The 21,623-nt window shown below is 44.3% G+C and overlaps 1 long non-coding RNA gene across 1 annotated transcript in view; it reads left to right on the forward strand.

Moving 5' to 3' along the window:
- Nucleotides 1-388: 388 nt before the first annotated feature.
- LOC115201708 (uncharacterized) overlaps nt 389-21,623 on the forward strand; it is a 65,659-nt gene continuing 44,424 nt past the window's right edge. The window contains exon 1 of the long non-coding RNA XR_003879795.1: nt 389-485. This is a non-coding gene — a long non-coding RNA (uncharacterized LOC115201708). The remainder of the gene's footprint in view (nt 486-21,623) is intronic.

The raw sequence follows: 21,623 nt of genomic DNA on the forward strand, positions 1-21,623 counted from the left end.
AACTTTTAACAAGGCACACCTGTTAATTGAAATGCATTCCATGTGACTACCTCATGAAGCTGGTTGAGAGAATGCCAAGAGTGTGCAAAAGCTGTCATCAAGGCAAAGGGTGACTATTTGAAGAATGTCAAATATAAAATATATTTTCATTTGTTTAATACTTTTTTGATTACTACATGATTCCATATGTGTTATTTCATAGTTTTGATGTTTTCATTATTATTCTACAATGTAGAAAATAGTAGAAATTTAAAAAACAACCTTGAATGAGTAGGTGTTCTAAAACTTTTGACCATTAGTGTAGATATATATTATTTATATATATATTATATTATATCTCCTGTTGTTTTCAGAGTTTCTTCCTGACTGTGTCCTCAGAGTCAAACCTGAAGCTGGTGAAGCATACGTCTGAAAACAACAAGATCTTTGGCTTGAACCTCTTGGCTGCTTTCATCAGCCAGTTCTTCAAAGAGGCCATGATGAAGGTAATGCTGTACGTCGACATATAGTTTGGCAACGAGACGGTGAGTGAAACGGGCCATTTGTCAAAGGCATTCCCCTGGATTGATGTGTTCTGTTTACACAGTTCAACAGTACATTGTTCTGGTTTAGTGGGGAGAGAGAAGGAGTGTGTCGGAGAAGTGGTGTGTGTGTGTGTGTGTGTGTGTGTGTGTGTGTGTGTGTGTGTGTGTGTGTGTGTGTGTGTGTGTGTGTGTGTGTGTGTGTGTGTGCTGTTCACTATTACAGGAATAATTCCAACCATGCCATACATTCCAATAATGTGGACTGACGTCTGGCTGTGGTTGTGTAACGTGTTTTTCAAGAGGTTGTGTCAGCGACACCACATCGCTATTGACTTATTGAGCTAGAGAGTTGGAGACAGTTAGGCAGAGAGATGGAGATGGAGACAGTTAGGCAGGGCAGAGAGTTGGAGACAGTTAGGCAGAGAGATGGAGATGGAGACAGTTAGGCAGGGCAGAGAGATGGAGACAGTTAGGCAGAGAGATGGAGACAGTAAGGCAGGGCAGAGAGATGGAGACAGTTAGGCAGAGAGATAGAGATGGAGACAGTTAGGCAGGGCAGAGAGATGGAGACAGTTAGGCAGAGAGATGGAGATGGAGACAGTTAGGCAGGGCAGAGAGATGGAGACAGTTAGGCAGGGCAGAGAGATGGAGACAGTTAGGCAGAGAGATAGAGATGGAGACAGTTAGGCAGTGCAGAGAGATGGAGACAGTTAGGCAGAGAGATAGAGATGGAGACAGTTAGGCAGGGCAGAGAGATGGAGACAGTTAGGCAGAGAGATGGAGTTGGAGACAATTAGGCAGAGAGATGGAGACAGTAAGGCAGTGCAGAGAGTTGGAGACAATTAGGCAGAGAGATGGAGATGGAGAGAGTTAGGCAGGGCAGAGAGATGGAGTCAGTTAGGCAAAGAGATGGAGATGGAGACAGTTAGGCAGGGCAGAGAGATGGAGACAGTTAGGCAGAGAGATAGAGATGGAGACAGTTAGGCAGTGCAGAGAGATGGAGACAGTTAGGCAGAGAGATAGAGATGGAGACAGTTAGACAGGAGAGAGATGGAGATGGAGACATTGGAGCATTATGTCCTCACCTTGCTAAAAGTAAAATGGATTACCTTCTTCCCTCTCACCTGTCGCTCTCCCTCGCTCTCTCTCCCTCCCCTTCCCTCTCTCCCTCTGCCTGTTTCCCCCTCTCCTGTCTCTCTATCCCTCTCTCCCTCTAATGTCTCTCTATCCCTCTCTCTTCCCCCTCTCTCTTTCCCTCTGTCCCTCCCCCTCTCTTTCCCTCTCTCTTTCCCTCTCTCTTTCCCTCTCTCCCTCCCTCTCTCTATTTACTTAGCCACCAGCCACCAGCCTATAGAGACAGATAAGAATTAGCAGGGTAATCATTCACCATTTCATGCCAGTTAATCTATAGATTTTTTTCCAGTCTGTGTGTAAGTGAGTAGTTGGTTGGAAGTCAGGCTGTGGTCACACACTATGTACGTCCCAAATGGCATCCTGTTCCCTTTATAGTGCATTACTTTTGACCACAGCCCTATGAGCCCAGGTCAAAACTTGTGCACTTTATAGCAGTTTTGGGCTCAATTCAGAATTTTGGAATTGACTCCCATTCAACTCATGAGTTGAAATTCAAATCGAATTGGCCACACCCCACAGGATGTAGAATTAGAGTTTGAGTGACAGGAAGTAGAATTTAATTCAGTGGAATTCAAATAAATTCCACTCAGTCATAGAACATGAGAGTTTCATTGAATCTGACAGGTCACACTTCCAGATACCAAAGAATATATCACTTTTCTCCAGAAACAATGTTCATAGAGTTACTCGTTTAACCTTAGTGCTTAGAATAGCTAATTATATTTCCACCAACCATTTAATTTGTTTTGGTCAACTTGAGGGTTGAACTAATGCATTCTGGGAAATGCCGTTTTTTTCTCCCATATTGAACAAAATTGAAGGGATTAATGAAATATAATAACTTAGACTATTCGCGTACATGTTACGTTTTCCTTGATCATTCATTTTAAAGGTAGACTCAGCGAAATGAACAAACAAACACCGCAGATATTGAGATGCGCGACTTTGCTCCAACAATCACACACTGTGCATGTGTTCACTTCATACTGTCACACCAATAGGTTACAGTTAGATGTAGTAATGGGTGGTGTATGTAGTCCACCACTAGGCTACAGTTAGATGTAGTAATGGGTGGTGTATGTAGTCCACCACTAGGTTACAGTTAGATGTAGTAATGGGTGGTGTATGTAGTCCACCACTAGGTTACAGTTAGATGTAGTAATGGGTGGTGTATGTAGTCCACCACTAGGTTACAGTTAGATGTAGTACTGGGTGGTGTATGTAGTCCACCACTAGGCTACAGTTAGATGTAGTAATGGGTGGTGTATGTAGTCCACCACTAGGTTACAGTTAGATGTAGTAATGGGTGGTGTATGTAGTCCACCACTAGGCTACAGTTAGATGTAGTAATGGGTGGTGTATGTAGTCCATCACTAGGTTACAGTTAGATGTAGTAATGGCCGGTGTATGTAGTCCACCACGAGGTTACAGTTAGATGTAGTAATGGGTGGTGTATGTAGTCCACCACTAGGTTACAGTTAGATGTAGTAATGGGTGGTGTATGTTGTCCATCACTAGGTTACAGTTAGATGTAGTAATGGCCGGTGTATGTAGTCCACCACTAGGTTACAGTTAGATGTAGTAATGGCCGGTGTATGTAGTCCACCACTAGGTTACAGTTAGATGTAGTAATGGCCGGTGTATGTAGTCCACCACTAGGTTACAGTTAGATGTAGTAATGGCCGGTGTATGTAGTCCACCACTAGGTTACAGTTAGATGTAGTAATGGCCGGTGTATGTAGTCCACCACTAGGCTACAGTTAGATGTAGTAATGGGTGGTGTATGTAGTCCATCACTAGGCTACAGTTAGATGTAGTAATGGCCGGTGTATGTAGTTCACCACTAGGTTACAGTTAGATGTAGTAATGGGTGGTGTATGTAGTCCATCACTAGGCTACAGTTAGATGTAGTAATGGCCGGTGTATGTAGTCCATCACTAGGCTACAGTTAGATGTAGTAATGGCCGGTGTATGTAGTCCATCACTAGGTTACAGTTAGATGTAGTAATGGGTGGTGTATGTTGTCCATCACTAGGTTACAGTTAGATGTAGTAATGGGTGGTGTATGTAGTCCATCACTAGGCTACAGTTAGATGTAGTAATGGCCGGTGTATGTAGTTCACCACTAGGTTACAGTTAGATGTAGTAATGGGTGGTGTATGTAGTCCATCACTAGGCTACAGTTAGATGTAGTAATGGCCGGTGTATGTAGTCCATCACTAGGCTACAGTTAGATGTAGTAATGGCCGGTGTGTACAGACACAGGATTTATTGCTTTTGCTGACTTCAGCTTTTCTTCTTTTTTTCCCTCCTCTCACAAGCTCCAAACACAACGACCTCTGTCTGCATGCAGTATGCCCCCTTACTTTTCTCCATAGTAATTGCTGTAAGGAACAACTCTTGTCTCTGTAAGTGTGGTCGGGTTTGTGTACATTTTGCAAACGTTCTGTATTTTGGGCTGGGTAGCTACAGTAGCTGGTGTAACACCTCCTGTCATTACAGTTTAATGACGGGAGATCACTATAAGGTTGGCTGGTGCTGAAAGAGCTGTGTAATGATTTTTGTGAAACAATACTGTTTCATAATGTTCTGGAGAACAAGTCAAAGTAAGTATTTCCCCCCCGCATCTCTCTGATTCAGAGGGGTTGGTTTAAATGCGGAAGACATTTCAGTTGAAGGCATTCAGTTGTACATCTGACTAGGTATCCCACCTTTCCCTGAAATCTGATCCATTAAGCATCTGTTAACATCATCCCTGGTTAGGGTTGAAAATTCAAGAAAACATTCCTTAAAAAAAAGGCTCCCTATTCCCTACGTAGTGCACTACTTTTGACCAAGGATCATTGGGCTCGGGTAAAAAGTAGTCTGTCTGTCTGTCTGTCTGTCTGTCTGTCTGTCTGTCTGTCTGTCTGTCTGTCTGTCTGTCTGTCTGTCTGTCTGTCTGTCTGTCTGTCTGTCTGTCTGTCTGTCTGTCTGTCTGTCTGTCTGTCTGTCTGTCTGTCTGTCTGTCTGTCTGTCTGTCTGCCTGCCTGCCTGCCTGCCTGCCTGCCTGCCTGCCTGCCTGCCTGCCTGCCTGCCTGCCTGCCTGCCTGCCTGCCTGCCTGCCTGCCTGCCTGCCTGCCTGCCTGCCTGCCTCCTCTACTCTCCTCGGCTCACACACTCTCAATAGATGAAGCTCCTTTATTCTCAGCTTCTTGCTGTATGAATTAAGTGTCACTGAGTGATTTCATTCCCTACCCTTAACCCTAACCCTAACTGTTTTAAATTCCAACTTCAATGAGGTGACATCAGATTTGGGACATCCCTACCCTTAACCCTAACCCTAACCGTTTTAAATTCCAACTTCAATGGGGTGACGTCAGATTTGGGACATCCCTACCCTTAACCCTAACCGTTTTAAATTCCAACTTCAATGAGGTGACATCAGATTTGGGACATCCCTACCCTTAACCCTAACCCTAACTGTTTTAAATTCCAACTTCAATGGGGTGACGTCAGATTTGGGACATCCCTACCCTTAACCCTAACCGTTTTAAATTCCAACTTCAATGGGGTGACATCAGAGGATTCCATTTAGACTTTTCTTAGCAGTGTGTTTTGTTACCTGCTGCTGCAGTTGGTGTGGTGTGTGTGTGGTGTGTGTGTGTGCGCGTGCGCCTGCCTGTCAGTGTATTACCTGCTGCGGATGTTGGAATGTGTGTGTGAACCGAGGGAGTTCCTGCTCTAGGTACTGGGAGATTGTGCTGCTGCTGTAACTCTCTCTCTCTCCTTTTTCCTCTCTCTCACTTATATAACAACCTCTGTAATTACTGCCCTTTTTGGGACATAGTGTAGTGAGTGTCTGACTCTGCTCTGTTCTGGTTTAGCCCAAACACACACACACACACTAAACCAAAGAGCTGCCTGTGTGTCTATGGCTGGGGCCACTGACATAGAGCTAGACGGCGGATGGTGAGGATAGAGAGATGGAGGATGTGTGAATGCGTTCAGTCAGACAGCAGACAGCAGCACATCCTGCTCCACTTAAAATGTAGTGTGATAACCTGAACACAGCATAGGCCTAATTGAGTCCTCTCCTCTCCTCTCTCCTCTCCTCCTCTCTCCTGACTAGCTACCTGACATGAAGCCCTCCAGGGTATTACCATTCCTCTCCTCTTTCCTCACCTCACCTCTCCTCCCCTCTCCTCTCTCCTGACATGAAACCCTCCAGGACATTACCATTCCTCTCCGTTTAATAGCCACAGCTAATTAATTTCCAATGAGGGAGTAATTACTGCCCCCAAAAAAACAACCACATGCCAGAGGATTCATTTGCCATGAAATGTAAAATTATTCCACACTTTGGTTTTGCCATTTGAGCATACCATCAAGATGGATTTGTATTGTGGTGTGCGTCCCAAATAGCTATGCTATCCCCTATATAGTGCACTACTTTTGACCAGGGCCATCTATATAGTGCACTACTTTTGACCAAGGCGCCCTATATAGTGCACTCTATTTGACCAGAGCCCTATGGGAGCCTTATGGGGTCAAAAGTTGTGACCTAAAAAGGGAATAAGGTTCCAATTTGGGACGCATTTAGCCATATCATAGATAGACAAATGAAATGATTAATTGAGAGCAAATGAATCACACTAACTGATGTGTCATAAGCCACAGTGATTAATTGCGGTTCGATTTAGATAGTTCCTGGTAATTGGGCTCTTTTTGTTCAGCCCTAAATGTGGGCGGCAGCATCAGAGAGCAGGATGAGTCAAACGGCAACATATCAGACAGCACAGCGCTTGAATCAGTTTAGAAATGTGCTTCCCTCATTAAACAAACTGCAATGCTACTACAGATGAAGAGGCTTTAGGGTTATGCTCCACAACCAATTTAAATTTCTGTCTTTATAGTCCTACAGCCCATCTCCCCCATATGGGAGCTCATATAGGAGCTCCCCATGCCTTCCATCCCTGTCCAATCCATCCAGCACCTCCAGACTCCTCTGCTCTCAGGAGGAGCTTATTTTATGTGGGCCAAAGCCCATCTCCCAAACGAGAAGCCACCCACCATTGCAATTGAATACTCAATAGGCGAGCCATTTAACAAAAGGGGGAGAAGAGCGTACGTCTATCTTATTACTATACCCTGCCCTGGCGAAGGAACCCGTCATCATTCTAGTCTTCAAGCTGTTTTTAAACAGCATTTAGCCCAAGTGATCCCATTGCTCCCTGGGCTATGAAAAGAGAGTATGACACTTCAAGAGATTTCTTCTTCGTCTACTTTCCCCCTCTGTGGTATGCCCGTGTCCTATTTTAGGAATGTTTCCCCACATAATATTGTCTGTGTGGTTTATCTTGCATTTTGGCTCCCAGCCGTGTTCTCTCTTTCTCTCCATCTGTGTGGGGTGGGGGGGTAGGATCAGTGGGGGGGTTAAGGAATTTTCCAGGACAGCTGAAGTGGGTTTCTGGGTGGAAAAGGCGGACACTGAGAAGAGATAGAGATACAGGGAAATATCAGGCCTGGGTTCAAATACTATTTTAAATCTTTCTGATACTTTGTAGTGTTTGCTCTAGTCTGCATGGAGTGTCATGTGGGCAGGGTTTCATTGCAACAGGGAAGTCAACAACTCAACCAATTACAGCTAAAGTATTTGAAATGATTTCAAATAGTACTTAAACCCAGGTCTGGATAGATATAAGGGTCAATATTATGCTGGTGTTTTCTCTTCTCTTCTGCAACTTCTCCAGCAGTATGATTCATCATCCTGGCGTTGTCTGTTCCACTGACTGCTAGGAAGCCTTATCTCCACGCAGAGGCCTGTGGTTTTATATCGCCACAGTGATGTGCAGAGTGATGTGCTCTCTGCCTGCCAGTCAGTAGTGTGTGTAGGTGATGGGAAGTTTACTCAAGACCCCTGAGGGGATGACGGGGGGGGGGTTCTCCTTGCGAAGAAAAAGAGAGAGAGAGAGAGAGAATTTCCCCTTGACAGCTCACCCACAGTGGTCTAGAGATGTGCTTCTGGTTCTCACAACAGTAGCTTGGGGAAATATCTTGTAGGTCGGCCGGTCGGCCGGTCGGCCGGTCGGCACGTCTCACTGGCTAAAACAAAGAGATGTGGAAGACAGATTATAGCTGAAACACCCTCATCTTCTAGAGCTCTCTCTCTTTTTCTCTTTTTCTCTCTCTCTCCTCATTAACCTCCCTGTGTTTACACCATGGCCTGAAGATGTCCAGCTGGGAGGTCTGATTCCGTATAGGAATTTTTATTTTATTTAACTAGGCAAGTCAGTTAAGAACAAATTCTTATTTTCAATGACGGCCTACCCATGCCAAATCCTCCCCTAACCCGGACAACACTGGTCCAATTGTGCGCCGGCCTATGGGACTCCCAACCCCGGCCTGGTTGTGATACATCCCGGGATCGAACCCAGGTCTGTAGTGACACTGCGATGCAGTGTCTTACACCGCTGCGCCACTTAGGATCCCAAGTTACATATCAGTCTGGGGCCACAAGAAAGCAGCTAGTGGGCTTGATGTGGTCTCTGGGCAGCCAGTTTGAGAACCTTGGTTTACACCATGAGAATCCAACCAGGGCAGGACCCCTAGTCTGCATCCCAAATCACACCCTATTCAATATACATAATGCATTGGTTTTGATCAGGTCAAAAATACAGCACTATGTTAGGGAATAGGGTGTGATTTGGGATGCACACCTAGCCTGCGAAGTACAGAGGCATCATTCTCAGTGAAGCAGAACAAACATCATGTTTTCACCTGAGAGGAAAAAAAGCTGTTCTTCTTGTCTTTCACCACTGACTGTTACTTGAGTATCTGTGGTGATGAATCACAGGCCTGCTCTGCTGTGTTCAGTGCTGGAGTAGCAGGTTGACCTTCTGTGTGTGATGTGATGAACAGTCAATATGAGTCATACCAACGCATTAGCTGAGCTGGATCACTAAATGTGTCTGCGGTTGTTTTTTTAAATTGAATAGTAGATCACATGAAGTACCGTTACAAGATGTTACAGAAGCCTGGATATATTAAAATCATCCCTAATATCACCCCTCCTACGTCTCACTGTATACATATAAGTGGCATCCAGGAAGTCCCATTGGTCAGAAGACCTCTTTTACAAGGGAGACCTGGCCAAGAGGACAACTCAATAAAAACAACAACGACTCACAGTATTGTACTGTACATCCACAGTATCTCTCAACTACTCTCTCTCTCTCTCTCTCTCTCTCCCTCTCTCTCTCCTGGCCTGTCTGTAAGAGAGTCATAGTGGCACTTTGAGAGCCAGCATGTCTCCAGCAGTCGCCAGAGGAGCCCAGGATAACCACTGTAATCTACAGCTGATGGGCCGGCTTCCGGATCTCCAGGATTGAACCATGAAATATTTGAAATTGCCAGGGTTAAAAGAGGGTGGTAGTGCCATGGAAACACAGTGAGAGACCCATAGAGCAGGGGTAAGCAACTAGAATTAGCCGTCGGATGATTTTTGTCGGAGTGAACGGTCGAGGGGCAAGAAAATAATCATAATATTTCATACACTGCAAATTGACGACAACTAAGCCCAAAAAGAGATTGTATTTTAATATAACAAACGATCACATACAGTAAGTGCATTTTTTTTCTTTTTGTTGGAATACTTAGGAACAGACTCCTAAATTAATTAAATAGATTTTTTTTTTAAATCACTGAATTCCTGGGGATTTTACATTCTTTTTTGACCAAAAACTAGAATCATTCCCCAGGGGCCAGCCTGTTGGTCTGGTATAGAGCATCTTAACAAGTATTCAGACACAAAATGACACACAGACACACCAACCCAGAGTTCGAGGAGATGTATTATGAGGAATAGTTACTGCTGGGAACAGATCAACAGTTACTGCTGGGAACAGATCAACAGTTACTGCTGGGAGCAGATCAATAGTTACTGCTGGGAGCAGATCAATAGTTACTGCAGGGAGCAGATCAATAGTTACTGCTGGGAACAGATCAATAGTTACTGCTGGGAGCAGATCAACAGTTACTGCTGGGAACAGATCACCAGTTACTGCTGGGAGCAGATCAACAGTTACTGCAGGGAGCAGATCAATAGTTACTGCAGGGAGCAGATCAATAGTTACTGCTGGGAGCAGATCAACAGTTACTGCTGGGAGCAGATCAACAGTTACTGCTGGGAACAGATCAACAGTTACTGCTGGGAACAGATCAATAGTTACTGCTGGGAGCAGATCAACAGTTACTGCTGGGAACAGATCAATAGTTACTGCTGGGAGCAGATCAATAGTTACTGCTGGGAGCAGATCAATAGTTACTGCTGGGAGCAGATCAATAGTTACTGCTGGGAGAAGATCAATAGTTACTGCTGGGAACAGATCAACAGTTACTGCTGGGAACAGATCAATAGTTACTGCTGGGAGCAGATCAATAGTTACTGCTGGGAGCAGATCAACAGTTACTGCTGGGAACAGATCAATAGTTACTGCTGGGAGCAGATCAATAGTTACTGCTGGGAGCAGATCAATAGTTACTGCTGGGAGCAGATCAACAGTTACTGCTGGGAGCAGATTAATAGTTACTGCTGGGAGCAGATCAACAGTTACTGCTGGGAACAGATCAACAGTTACTGCTGGGAGCAGATCAATAGTTACTGCAGGGAGCAGATCAATAGTTACTGCTGGGAACAGATCAATAGTTACTGCTGGGAGCAGATCAATAGTTACTGCTGGGAGCAGTGGAACAGTTACTGCTGGGAGCAGATCAACAGTTACTGCTGGGAGCAGATCAACAGTTACTGCTGGGAACAGATCAACAGTTACTGCTGGGAACAGATCAATAGTTACTGCTGGGAACAGATCAATAGTTACTGCTGGTAACAGATCAATAGTTACTGCTGGGAACAGATCAACAGTTACTGCTGGGAACAGATCAACAGTTACTGCTGGGAGCAGATCAATAGTTACTGCTGGGAACAGATCAATAGTTACTGCTGGGAGCAGATCAACAGTTACTGCAGGGAACAGATCAACAGTTACTGCTGGGAACAGATCAACAGTTACTGCTGTGAACAGATCAACAGTTACTGCTGGGAGCAGATCAACAGTTACTGCAGGGAGCAGATCAACAGTTACTGCTGGGAACAGATCAATAGTTACCTGAGCTGTAGATCAGTAGTGGCCTGAGTTCGGCTGGTGTCTGAAGCCAGTGTATATCTGGCACAGCAGGAGAAGAAGAAGAGAAGCGAGCACAGGAAGAGTGAACTTGTTCTTGCTGGAGAAGAAGACATTTGCGTCTCAAATGGCACACTGTTCTCCATATAGTGCACTACTTTCGACCAGGTCCTATAGAGCTCTGTTTAAAACTAGAGCACTGTAAAGGGAATAGGGTGTGATTTGGGAGGTAGATCGTGACTGGTACTGTAGAAGTTTAACACCACACACCACACCGCTGGGGGATTCTGAGACTCTGATACCCTGAGACCCTATTTCTGAGGCCCCGGGCCCTTATGATGCCTTTCCTGCCCAATTATGATCTAGTGGAGCTTTGAGGCCCCTTGCTGCCTGCTGCTGGTTTCTCCCTGTTCTCTCTGACTCCTCCTCTTGTCTTATCTACAGTGTATTGGCTTGGCAGAGCCCACTAGCTTTTATTATCGTCTTCCCACAGTCCAGGGAATATACAGTATAGGCCTAGTCATGTTTCCCAGTGAGTTGGCTGTCTTGTACAGTGCATTCAGAAAGTATTCAGACTTCTTGACTTTTTCCAGATTTTGTTACGTTACAGCCTTATTCTAAAATTGATTAAAATGTTATTTTTCCCCCCTCATGAATCTACACACAATACCCCTTAATGACAAAGCAAAACAGGTTTTAGATTTTTTTTGCAAATATATTAAAATCCAGAAATATCATATTTACATAAGTATTAAGACCTTTCAGGTCTCTCCGGAGATGTTCAATCGGGTTCAAGTCCGGGCTCTGGCTGGGCCACTCAAGGACTTTCAGAGACTTGTCCCGAAACCACTCCTGCGTTGTCTTGGCTGTGTGCTTAGGGTCGTTGTCATGTTGAAGGGTGAACCTTCGCACCAGTCTGAGGTCCTGAGTGCTCTGGAGAAGGATTTCATCAATGATCTCTCTGTACTTTGCTCCGTTCATCTTTCCCTTGATCCTGACTAGTCTCCCAGTCCCTGCTGCTGAAAAACATCCCCACAGCATGATGCTACCACCACCATGCTTCACTGTAGGGATGGTGCCTAGGTTTCCTCCAGACGTGACGCTTGGCATTCAGACCAAAGACTTCAATCTTGGTTTCATCAGACGAGAGAATCTTGTTTCCTTAGGTCTGAGAGTCCTTTAGGTGCCTTTTGGCAAACTCCAACCAGGCTGTCTTGTGCCTTTTACTGAGGAGTGGCTTCTGTCTGGCCACTCTAACATAAAGGACTGATTGGTGGAGTGCTGCAGAGATGGTTGTCCTTCTGGAAGATTCTCCCATCTCCACAGAGAAACTCTGACCAACGGGTTCTTGGTCACCTCTAATCAATTTGTAGAAACATTTCAAGAATGGTGAACGGAAACAGGATGCACCTGAGCTCAATTTCGCGTCTCGTAGCAAAGGGTCTGAATGCTTATGTAAGTAAGGTACGTTTTGTTTTTTTATTGTATTTTTGTGGGGAAATGTGTGTAGATTGATGAGGATTGTTTTATTTTTTATCCATTTTAGAATACAGTTGTAACGTAACAAAATGTGGAAAAAGTGAAGGGGTCTGAATACTTCCCCGAATGCACTGTATAGGGTTAATCTATTAGTCTACTGTCATCCACAGGGAGGAGAAAGCAGGGTGTCAAAGAATTGTGCAGTTGTCGACTATGATCAAATGTAAAAAAAATATTGGTTTAGATTTTTGATAAATCGGGAATGTTTGTGAGAGACGGACACAAATATGGAGACCTTAGATTTTGTTAATGTAACTAAATCCCTCTAATATCCTGATAACGATCTTGATTATGGTGAAATTATTTGTCAAAGTGCAGCTACTACTACTCTTGAACCTTTGGATGCCATCTACCATAGTGCTCTTTGTTGTTACAGGTGACAGTTTTGATACTCACCACTGTATCCTGTATCAAAAGGTTTTCTGGACTTCATTATCCTGTTGGGGTGTAGGGGGCAGTATTTTCACAGCCGGATGAAAAACGTACCCAAATTAAACAGGTTACTACTCTGGCCAAGAATCTAGAATATGCATATTATTAGTAGATTTGGATAGAAAACACTCTGAAGTTTCTCTGTTTGAATGGTGTCTGTGAGTATAACAGAACTCATATGGCAGGCAAAAACATGAGAAAAAGTCAACCAGGAAGTGCAGGATCTGAGAATTGTAGTTCTTCTTTCTAGTCCCTTTCGAAACTACAGTATCTGTGGGGTTACGTTGCACTTTCTAAGGCTTCCATTGGCTGTCTAAAGCCTTCAGAAAGTGGTTTGAGCCTTCTCCTGTCACTGGGCAGATAATAGGAGCTCAGTTACTCAGTGGACTGCCTGGCAACAAAGGGATTGGATATGCGCGGTCACGCGAGCACGCTGTTCCTTCTTTTTCTCCTTGAATGAATACGCTATTGTTGGAATATTGGTTGGAATATTATCGCAATTTTACGTTAACTTTTCGTCTCTGGTACCGCACTCGCGCGTTATGCCTTTGGATAGTGCTCTGAATGCATGAACAAAACGGAGGTATTTGGACATAAATATGGATTATTTGGAACAAAAACAACATTTCTTGTGAAAGTAGCAGTCCTGGGAGTGCATTCTGACGAAGATCAGCAAGGGTAAGAGAATATTTCTAATACTAATTCTGACTTTAGGTTGCCCCGAACTTGGCGGGTGTCTGTATAGCTCACTGTGATGGCTGAGCTATGTACTCAGAATATTGAAAAATGTGCTTTCTCCATAAAGCTATTTTAAAATCTGACACAGCGTTTGCATCCAGGAGTAGTCTATCTATAATTCTTTAAATAATTGTTATATATTTTGTCAACGTTTATGATGAGTATTTTTGTAAATTGTTGTGCACATTCACAGGCCGTTTTGGTGGGAATACATTTCCTGAACATCACGCGCCAATGTAAAATGCTGTTTTTGGATATAAATATGAACTTTATCGAACAAAACATACATGTATTGTGTAACATAATGTCCTAGGCGTGTCATCTGATGAAGATCGTCAAAGGTTAGTGCTTCATTTAGCTGTGTTTTGGGTTTTATTGACACATGTCCTTGCTTGGAAAATGGCTGTGTGATTATTTTTGTCTATGTACTCTCCTAACATAATCTAATGTTTTGCTTTCGCTGTAAAGCCTTTTTGAAATCGGACAATGTGGTTACATCAAGGAGAAGTGCATCTTTAAAATGGTGTAAAATAGTTGTATGTTTTAGAAAGCTGAATTATGACATTTTGTTGTTTTTGAATTTGCCGCCCTGATATTTCACTGGCTGTGTCCCGCAGGTCCACGTAGCCCTGAGAAGTTAAAGTCCGTTAGATCTCTACATTACTCCCTTTCTGTTTACTAGGCACTACTTCATAAACTTCAGTCTTATCTAAGTTTGCTGTTGAAGTATAGATACCTGAGTTGACTAACCCGTTCACAGGACAGGTTAAATATTCAGGTTCCTTGGGATTCCAACGAGCTAGGTAAATCTGCTTTTAGTTTTAATATATCGTACTGCTGAAACAAAATTCAAAATAGATTTAATCTTGATGTTCTGGTGCCGTTCGGGCAATTTAAAGTATTGATTGGGACTTATTTGTGGAATGTAACTTTTCTGGGTAATTTGTGATGTTTCATTTTTGCTTCCCATGACTGTGTTTTTGTATTTTAATGTGTATCTATACACTGAACAAAAATATAAACGCAACATGCAACAATTTCAAAGGTTTTACTGAGTTACAGTTCATATAAGGAAAACAGTCAATTGAAATGTATTCATTTGGCCCTAATCTATTGTTTGTTTCAACACCAAACTGCAGTCAGGTCAAGACCTTGGTGAGGATGACGAGCACGCAGGTGAGCTTCCCTGAGATGGTTTCTCACAGTTGTGCAGAAATTCTTTGGTTGTGCCAACCTACAGTTTCATCAGCTGTCCGTTTTCAGAAGCCGGATGTGGAGGTCCTGGGCTGGCGTGGTTACACTTGGCCTGCGGTTGTGAGGCTTGTTGGATGTACTGCCAAATTCTCTAAAACGATTTCGGAGGTAGAGAAAAGACCATGAAATTCTTTGGCAACAGCTCTGGTGGACATTTCTGCAGTCAGCACGCCAATAGCACGCTCCCTCAAAACTTGAGATAGCTGTGGCATCGTGTTGTGTGACAAAACTGCACATTTTAGAATGGCCTTTTATTGTCCCCAGCACAAGGTGCACCTGTGTAATGATCATGCTGTTTAATCAGCTTCTTGATATGCCACACCTGTCAGGTGGATGGATTATCTTGGCAAAGGATAAATGCTCTTTAACAGGAATCTAAACAAATTTGTGCTCAGAATTTGAGAGAAATAAGCTTTTTGTGCATATGGAACATTTCTGGGATCTTTTTTGCAGTTCATGAAACATGGGACAAACAATTTACATGTTGCGTTTATATTTTTGTTCAAAATATATATTTTGTGTATAACGTATATATTTATGTTGTATCATACAGAGTGCATTTGAAAAAGATACACTATATATACAAAAGTATGTGGACACCCCTTAAAATGAGGGGATTTGGATATTTCAGCCACACCCGTTGCTGACAGGTGTATAAAATCGAGCACACAGTCATGCAATCTCCATAGACAAACATTGGCAGTAGAATTGCCTTACTAAAGAGCTGAGTGACTTTCAACGAGGCATCGTCATAGGATGCCAGCTTTCCAACAAGTCAGTTTGTCAAATTTCTGCCCCGCTAGAGCTGCCCCGCTCAACTGTAAGTGCTGTTATTGTGAAGTGGAAACATTGAGGAGCAACAACGTCTCAGCCGTGAAGTGGTAGGCCACACAAGCTCACAGAACGGGACCGTCGAGTGCTGAAGAATCGTCTGTAAGACTCACTACCGAGTTCCAAACTGCCTCTGGAAGCAACGTCAGCACAAGTACTGTTCGTCGGGAGATTCATGTAATGGGTTTCCAAGGCAGCCGCACATGAGCCTAAAATCACCATGCTCAATGCCAAACATCGGCTGGAGTGGTGTAAAACTTGCTGCCATTGGACAGTGGAAACACATTCTGTGGAGTGGTAAATCACGCTTCACCATCTGGCAGTCCAACGGGCAAATCTGGGTTTGCCGGATGCCAGGGGAACGCTACCTGCCCCAATGCATAGTGCCAACTGTAAAGTTTGGTGGAGGAGAAATAATGGTCTGGGGCTGTTTTTCATGGTTTGGGCTAGGTCCCTTAGTTCCAGTGAAGGGAAAACTTAACACTACAGCATACAATGACATTCTAGACGAACATGTGCTTCTAACTTTGTGGCAACAGTTTGGTGAAGGCCCTTTCCTGTTTCAGCATAACAATGCCCCCATGCACAAGCGAGGTCCATACAGAAATGGTTTGCCAAGATCAGTATGGAAGAACTTGACTGGTTTTCACAGAGCCCTGACCTCAGCCCCTTTGAACACCTTTGGAATGAATTGGAATGCAGACTGCGAGCCAGGCCTAATCGCCCAACATCAGTGCCAGACCTCACTAATGCTCTTGTGGCTGAATGAAAGCATGTCCCCGCAGGAATGTTCCGATATCTAGTGGAAAGCCTTCCCGTAAGAGTGGAGGCTGTTATAGCAGCAAAGGGGGGGGACCAACTCCATATTAATGCCCATGATTTGGGAATGAGATATTTGACGAGGAGGTGTCCATATACTTTTGGTCATGTGGTATACGCAGGTCTCAATATGTCTTCCCTGTTAAAATAAAGGTTACATAAAAAAATGTATATCAAAACATGATCAATTACAAATTGCATTGGATGTTCCGAACATCCCACCAAGTAATATCAAATGAATGGATGTTTACTTTCCACTAAGGATGCGATCTTGAATTTGTCTGACAAACCTCACTTACCTAAAGCTTCCCACTACTACTGCTACTCCAACTAGAAGTGAATTAGCTGTTGTTTTGACCTTCATTATTGTGCCTCTGGTTGATTACATCATGCCAAGTATCTCCTCCTCAGAAAAGCTCTGCAGTTGTTTTCCTCTGTCTGCTCTGTAAAACTTGTCACATGCAAGCTGGCATATGATTGGCTGTTGCAGGCAGGGGTCTTGTTCTCTTACTCTTAGCTTCTCATCTGGTGTGAGGCCATCTTACGCCAGATCATGAGATAACACGTTGCACATCATCTCAATTTTCATACGGCCAATTTATTCAAACAAAACTCCTCTCATCTCTCCTCTCACATACACACAAATGGTTTGAATTATTTCTCAAAGCTTTTTGTTTTTTCTGCCCCCTACATTTTTATTGCATGCAAATCCCAAACAGAGCAGGGCAATGTAACCCAAATGGCACCCTATTCCCTACATAGTGCACTACGTTTGTCCAGAGACCTATGGGTCGTGGTCAAAAGTATTGCACTATATAGGGAATAGGTTACCATTTGGGAAACCAAGAGATCATTACGAGTTACATAGAGCAGAAACAAGTGTTCATTATCCACAGGAGGGGATGGTTGTTGTCAAACCTGGGTTCAAATACTATGTGAAATCTTTCAAATAATTTGAGCGTTTCCCTTAGCTTGTCAGGTGGGCGGGGTTTACTCCTCGGGGAGTATTCTGTTGGTTCGACTGCTCATGCAAGCACAGCTGAAGTATTTTAAATGATTTTAAATAGTATTTGAACTCACACGTGGTTGTTGTTGGCCTCATAGTGGCTGGTTATAGTTTGTTTACCACAAGAGACTTGTTTGTTTTCTTGACCCGTTAGTCTGTTCTTAAGACGTCTCTCTCTGTCTGTGTCCGTCCATCCACCAACCCTCCCACCCACCCGTCCGTCCGTCCCTCCATTCATCCATGCCTCCACCCGCCCACCCAACCTTCAACATCCATCCATCCCTCTCTCTCTCCCTAGCTAGTCTTCTCTTCTGGTAGACTCCAGTCCTGTGTTGACCCCAAGGTAAAGAGGTGATAGAGATGTGTTAGAGGCCCTTACTGCTGATAAGTCTGCTGCACACAGCTACTGCTGCAGTAGAAGTAGAATCCCTTGAACAAGATTTCCCCATCCAAGTCAATGTCAGAGGCTTTGTCTGTTCTAGGGATTCTAGAACCACCATCCCCATTCAAGTCAATGTCAGAGGCTTTGTCTGTTCTAGGGATTCTAGAACCAGCATCCCCATTTAAGTCAATGTAAGGTGCTCTTTAATCTGTTCAGCGGATTCTATTTCTATGACTGCTGCTGTTCTCATTAGACTTGTTAAACCAGAGGGATAGAATGTAACAGAGCCTTATTCTGTTCATTACATCATCTGGTTATATCCTGTGTTAACTAACTCTCTATGCAATTCCATTTCCTCTCTGAGATCGCTATCGTCGGGAGATATTTATGTACTGCACATGTTTCCGATTGTTTAACCTCTGGAGCTCTGCTGTAACTGGAGGTATTGGTGCAGCCGAACACAGGGGCTTGCTAGAGAGACCTCACTGCCTGGCCTTTTAGATAGTGAGATATATGGTGAGTGTGACGTTAGAAGTGGAGGCTATTATTGTAGCCGTGTAACACAGTCTGCCACTTAGCAGACACTTTGATCCTAAGTGACTTACATTACAGTGCAAATACATATTTTTGCAGCCAGGAATTGAACCCACGACCTTAGCGTTGCTACTGTAGTATAGGGGGTCAGGTCATTAACCTGGTGGTAGTATAGGGGTCATTAACCTGGTGGTAGTATAGGGGTCATTAACCTGGTGGTAGTATAGGGGGTCATTAACCTGGTGGTAGTATAGGGGTCATTAACCTGGTGGTAGTATAGGGGGGTCATTAACCTGGTGGTAGTATAGGGGTCATTAACCTGGTGGTAGTATAGGGGGCCATAACCTGGTGGTTAGGGGCTTACCTACCTGGGGTCAGTTAGGTCATTACCCTGGTGGTAGTATAGGGGTCATTAACCTGGTGGTAGTATAGGGGTCATTAACCTGGTGGTAGTATAGGGGTCATTAACCTGGTGGTAGTATAGGGGGTCATTAACCTGGTGGTAGTATAGGGGGTCATTAACCTGGTGGTAGTATAGGGGGGTCATTAACCTGGTGGTAGTATAGGGGGTCATTAACCTGGTGGTAGTATAGGGGTCATTAACCTGGTGGTAGTATAGGGGGTCATTAACCTGGTGGTAGTATAGGGGTCATTAACCTGGTGGTAGTATAGGGGGTCATTAACCTGGTGGTAGTATAGGGGTCATTAACCTGGTGGTAGTATAGGGGTCATTAACCTGGTGGTAGTATAGGGGTCATTAACCTGGTGGTAGTATAGGGGTCATTAACCTGGTGGTAGTATAGGGGTCATTAACCTGGTGGTAGTAGGGGTCATTAACCTGGTGGTAGTATAGGGGTCATTAACCTGGTGGTAGTATAGGGGTCATTAACCTGGTGGTAGTATAGGGGTCATTAACCTGGTGGTAGTATAGGGGTCATTAACCTGGTGGTAGTATAGGGGTCATTAACCTGGTGGTAGTATAGGGGGTCATTAACCTGGTGGTAGTATAGGGGTCATTAACCTGGTGGTAGTATAGGGGGTCATTAACCTGGTGGTAGTATAGGGGGTCATTAACCTGGTGGTAGTATAGGGGTCATTAACCTGGTGGTAGTATAGGGGTCAGGTCATTAACCTGGTGGTAGTATAGGGGTCATTAACCTGGTGGTAGTATAGGGGGTCATTAACCTGGTGGTAGTATAGGGGTCATTAACCTGGTGGTAGTATAGGGGTCATTAACCTGGTGGTAGTATAGGGGTTATTAACCTGGTGGTAGTATAGGGGTCATTAACCTGGTGGTAGTATAGGGGTCATTAACCTGGTGGTAGTATAGGGGGTCATTAACCTGGTGGTAGTATAGGGGTCATTAACCTGGTGGTAGTATAGGGGTCATTAACCTGGTGGTAGTATAGGGGTCATTAACCTGGTGGTAGTATAGGGGTCATTAACCTGGTGGTAGTATAGGGGGTCATTAACCTGGTGGTAGTATAGGGGTCATTAACCTGGTGGTAGTATAGGGGTCATTAACCTGGTGGTAGTATAGGGGTCATTAACCTGGTGGTAGTATAGGGGTCAGGTCATTAACCTGGTGGTAGTATAGGGGGTCATTAACCTGGTGGTAGTATAGGGGGTCATTAACCTGGTGGTAGTATAGGGGTCATTAACCTGGTGGTAGTATAGGGGTCATTAACCTGGTGGTAGTATAGGGGGTCATTAACCTGGTGGTAGTATAGGGGGTCATTAACCTGGTGGTAGTATAGGGGTCATTAACCTGGTGGTAGTATAGGGGTCATTAACCTGGTGGTAGTATAGGGGTCAGGTCATTAACCTGGTGGTAGTATAGGGGTCATTAACCTGGTGGTAGTATAGGGGTCATTAACCTGGTGGTAGTATAGGGGTCATTAACCTGGTGGTAGTATAGGGGTCATTAACTAGGGGGTCATTAACCTGGTGGTAGTATAGGGGGTCATTAACCTGGTGGTAGTATAGGGGGTCATTAACCTGGTGGTAGTATAGGGGTCATTAACCTGGTGGTAGTATAGGGGGTCATTAACCTGGTGGTAGTATAGGGGTCATTAACCTGGTGGTAGTATAGGGGTCATTAACCTGGTGGTAGTATAGGGGTCATTAACCTGGTGGTAGTATAGGGGTCATTAACCTGGTGGTAGTATAGGGGGTCATTAACCTGGTGGTAGTATAGGGGGTCATTAACCTGGTGGTAGTATAGGGGGTCATTAACCTGGTGGTAGTATAGGGGTCAGGTCATTAACCTGGTGGTAGTATAGGGGTCATTAACCTGGTGGTAGTATAGGGGGTCATTAACCTGGTGGTAGTATAGGGGTCATTAACCTGGTGGTAGTATAGGGGTCATTAACCTGGTGGTAGTATAGGGGGTCATTAACCTGGTGGTAGTATAGGGGTCATTAACCTGGTGGTAGTATAGGGGTCATTAACCTGGTGGTAGTATAGGGGTCATTAACCTGGTGGTAGTATAGGGGTCATTAACCTGGTGGTAGTATAGGGGGTCATTAACCTGGTGGTAGTATAGGGGTCATTAACCTGGTGGTAGTATAGGGGGTCATTAACCTGGTGGTAGTATAGGGGGTCATTAACCTGGTGGTAGTATAGGGGGTCATTAACCTGGTGGTAGTATAGGGGTCATTAACCTGGTGGTAGTATAGGGGGTCATTAACCTGGTGGTAGTATAGGGGTCATTAACCTGGTGGTAGTATAGGGGTCATTAACCTGGTGGTAGTATAGGGGGTCATTAACCTGGTGGTAGTATAGGGGGTCATTAACCTGGTGGTAGTATAGGGGTCATTAACCTGGTGGTAGTATAGGGGGTCATTAACCTGGTGGTAGTATAGGGGTCATTAACCTGGTGGTAGTATAGGGGTCATTAACCTGGTGGTAGTATAGGGGTCATTAACCTGGTGGTAGTATAGGGGTCATTAACCTGGTGATAGTATAGGGGTCATTAACCTGGTGGTAGTATAGGGGTCATTAACCTGGTGGTAGTATAGGGGTCATTAACCTGGTGGTAGTATAGGGGTCATTAACCTGGTGGTAGTATAGGGGGTTATTAACCTGGTGGTAGTATAGGGGTCATTAACCTGGTGGTAGTATAGGGGTCATTAACCTGGTGGTAGTATAGGGGTCATTAACCTGGTGGTAGTATAGGGGTCATTAACCTGGTGGTAGTATAGGGGGTTATTAACCTGGTGGTAGTATAGGGGGTCATTAACCTGGTGGTAGTATAGGGGTCATTAACC

Source organism: Salmo trutta, chromosome 10 (assembly GCF_901001165.1).
Source record: "Salmo trutta chromosome 10, fSalTru1.1, whole genome shotgun sequence".
NCBI classification, from domain to species: domain Eukaryota; kingdom Metazoa; phylum Chordata; class Actinopteri; order Salmoniformes; family Salmonidae; genus Salmo; species Salmo trutta.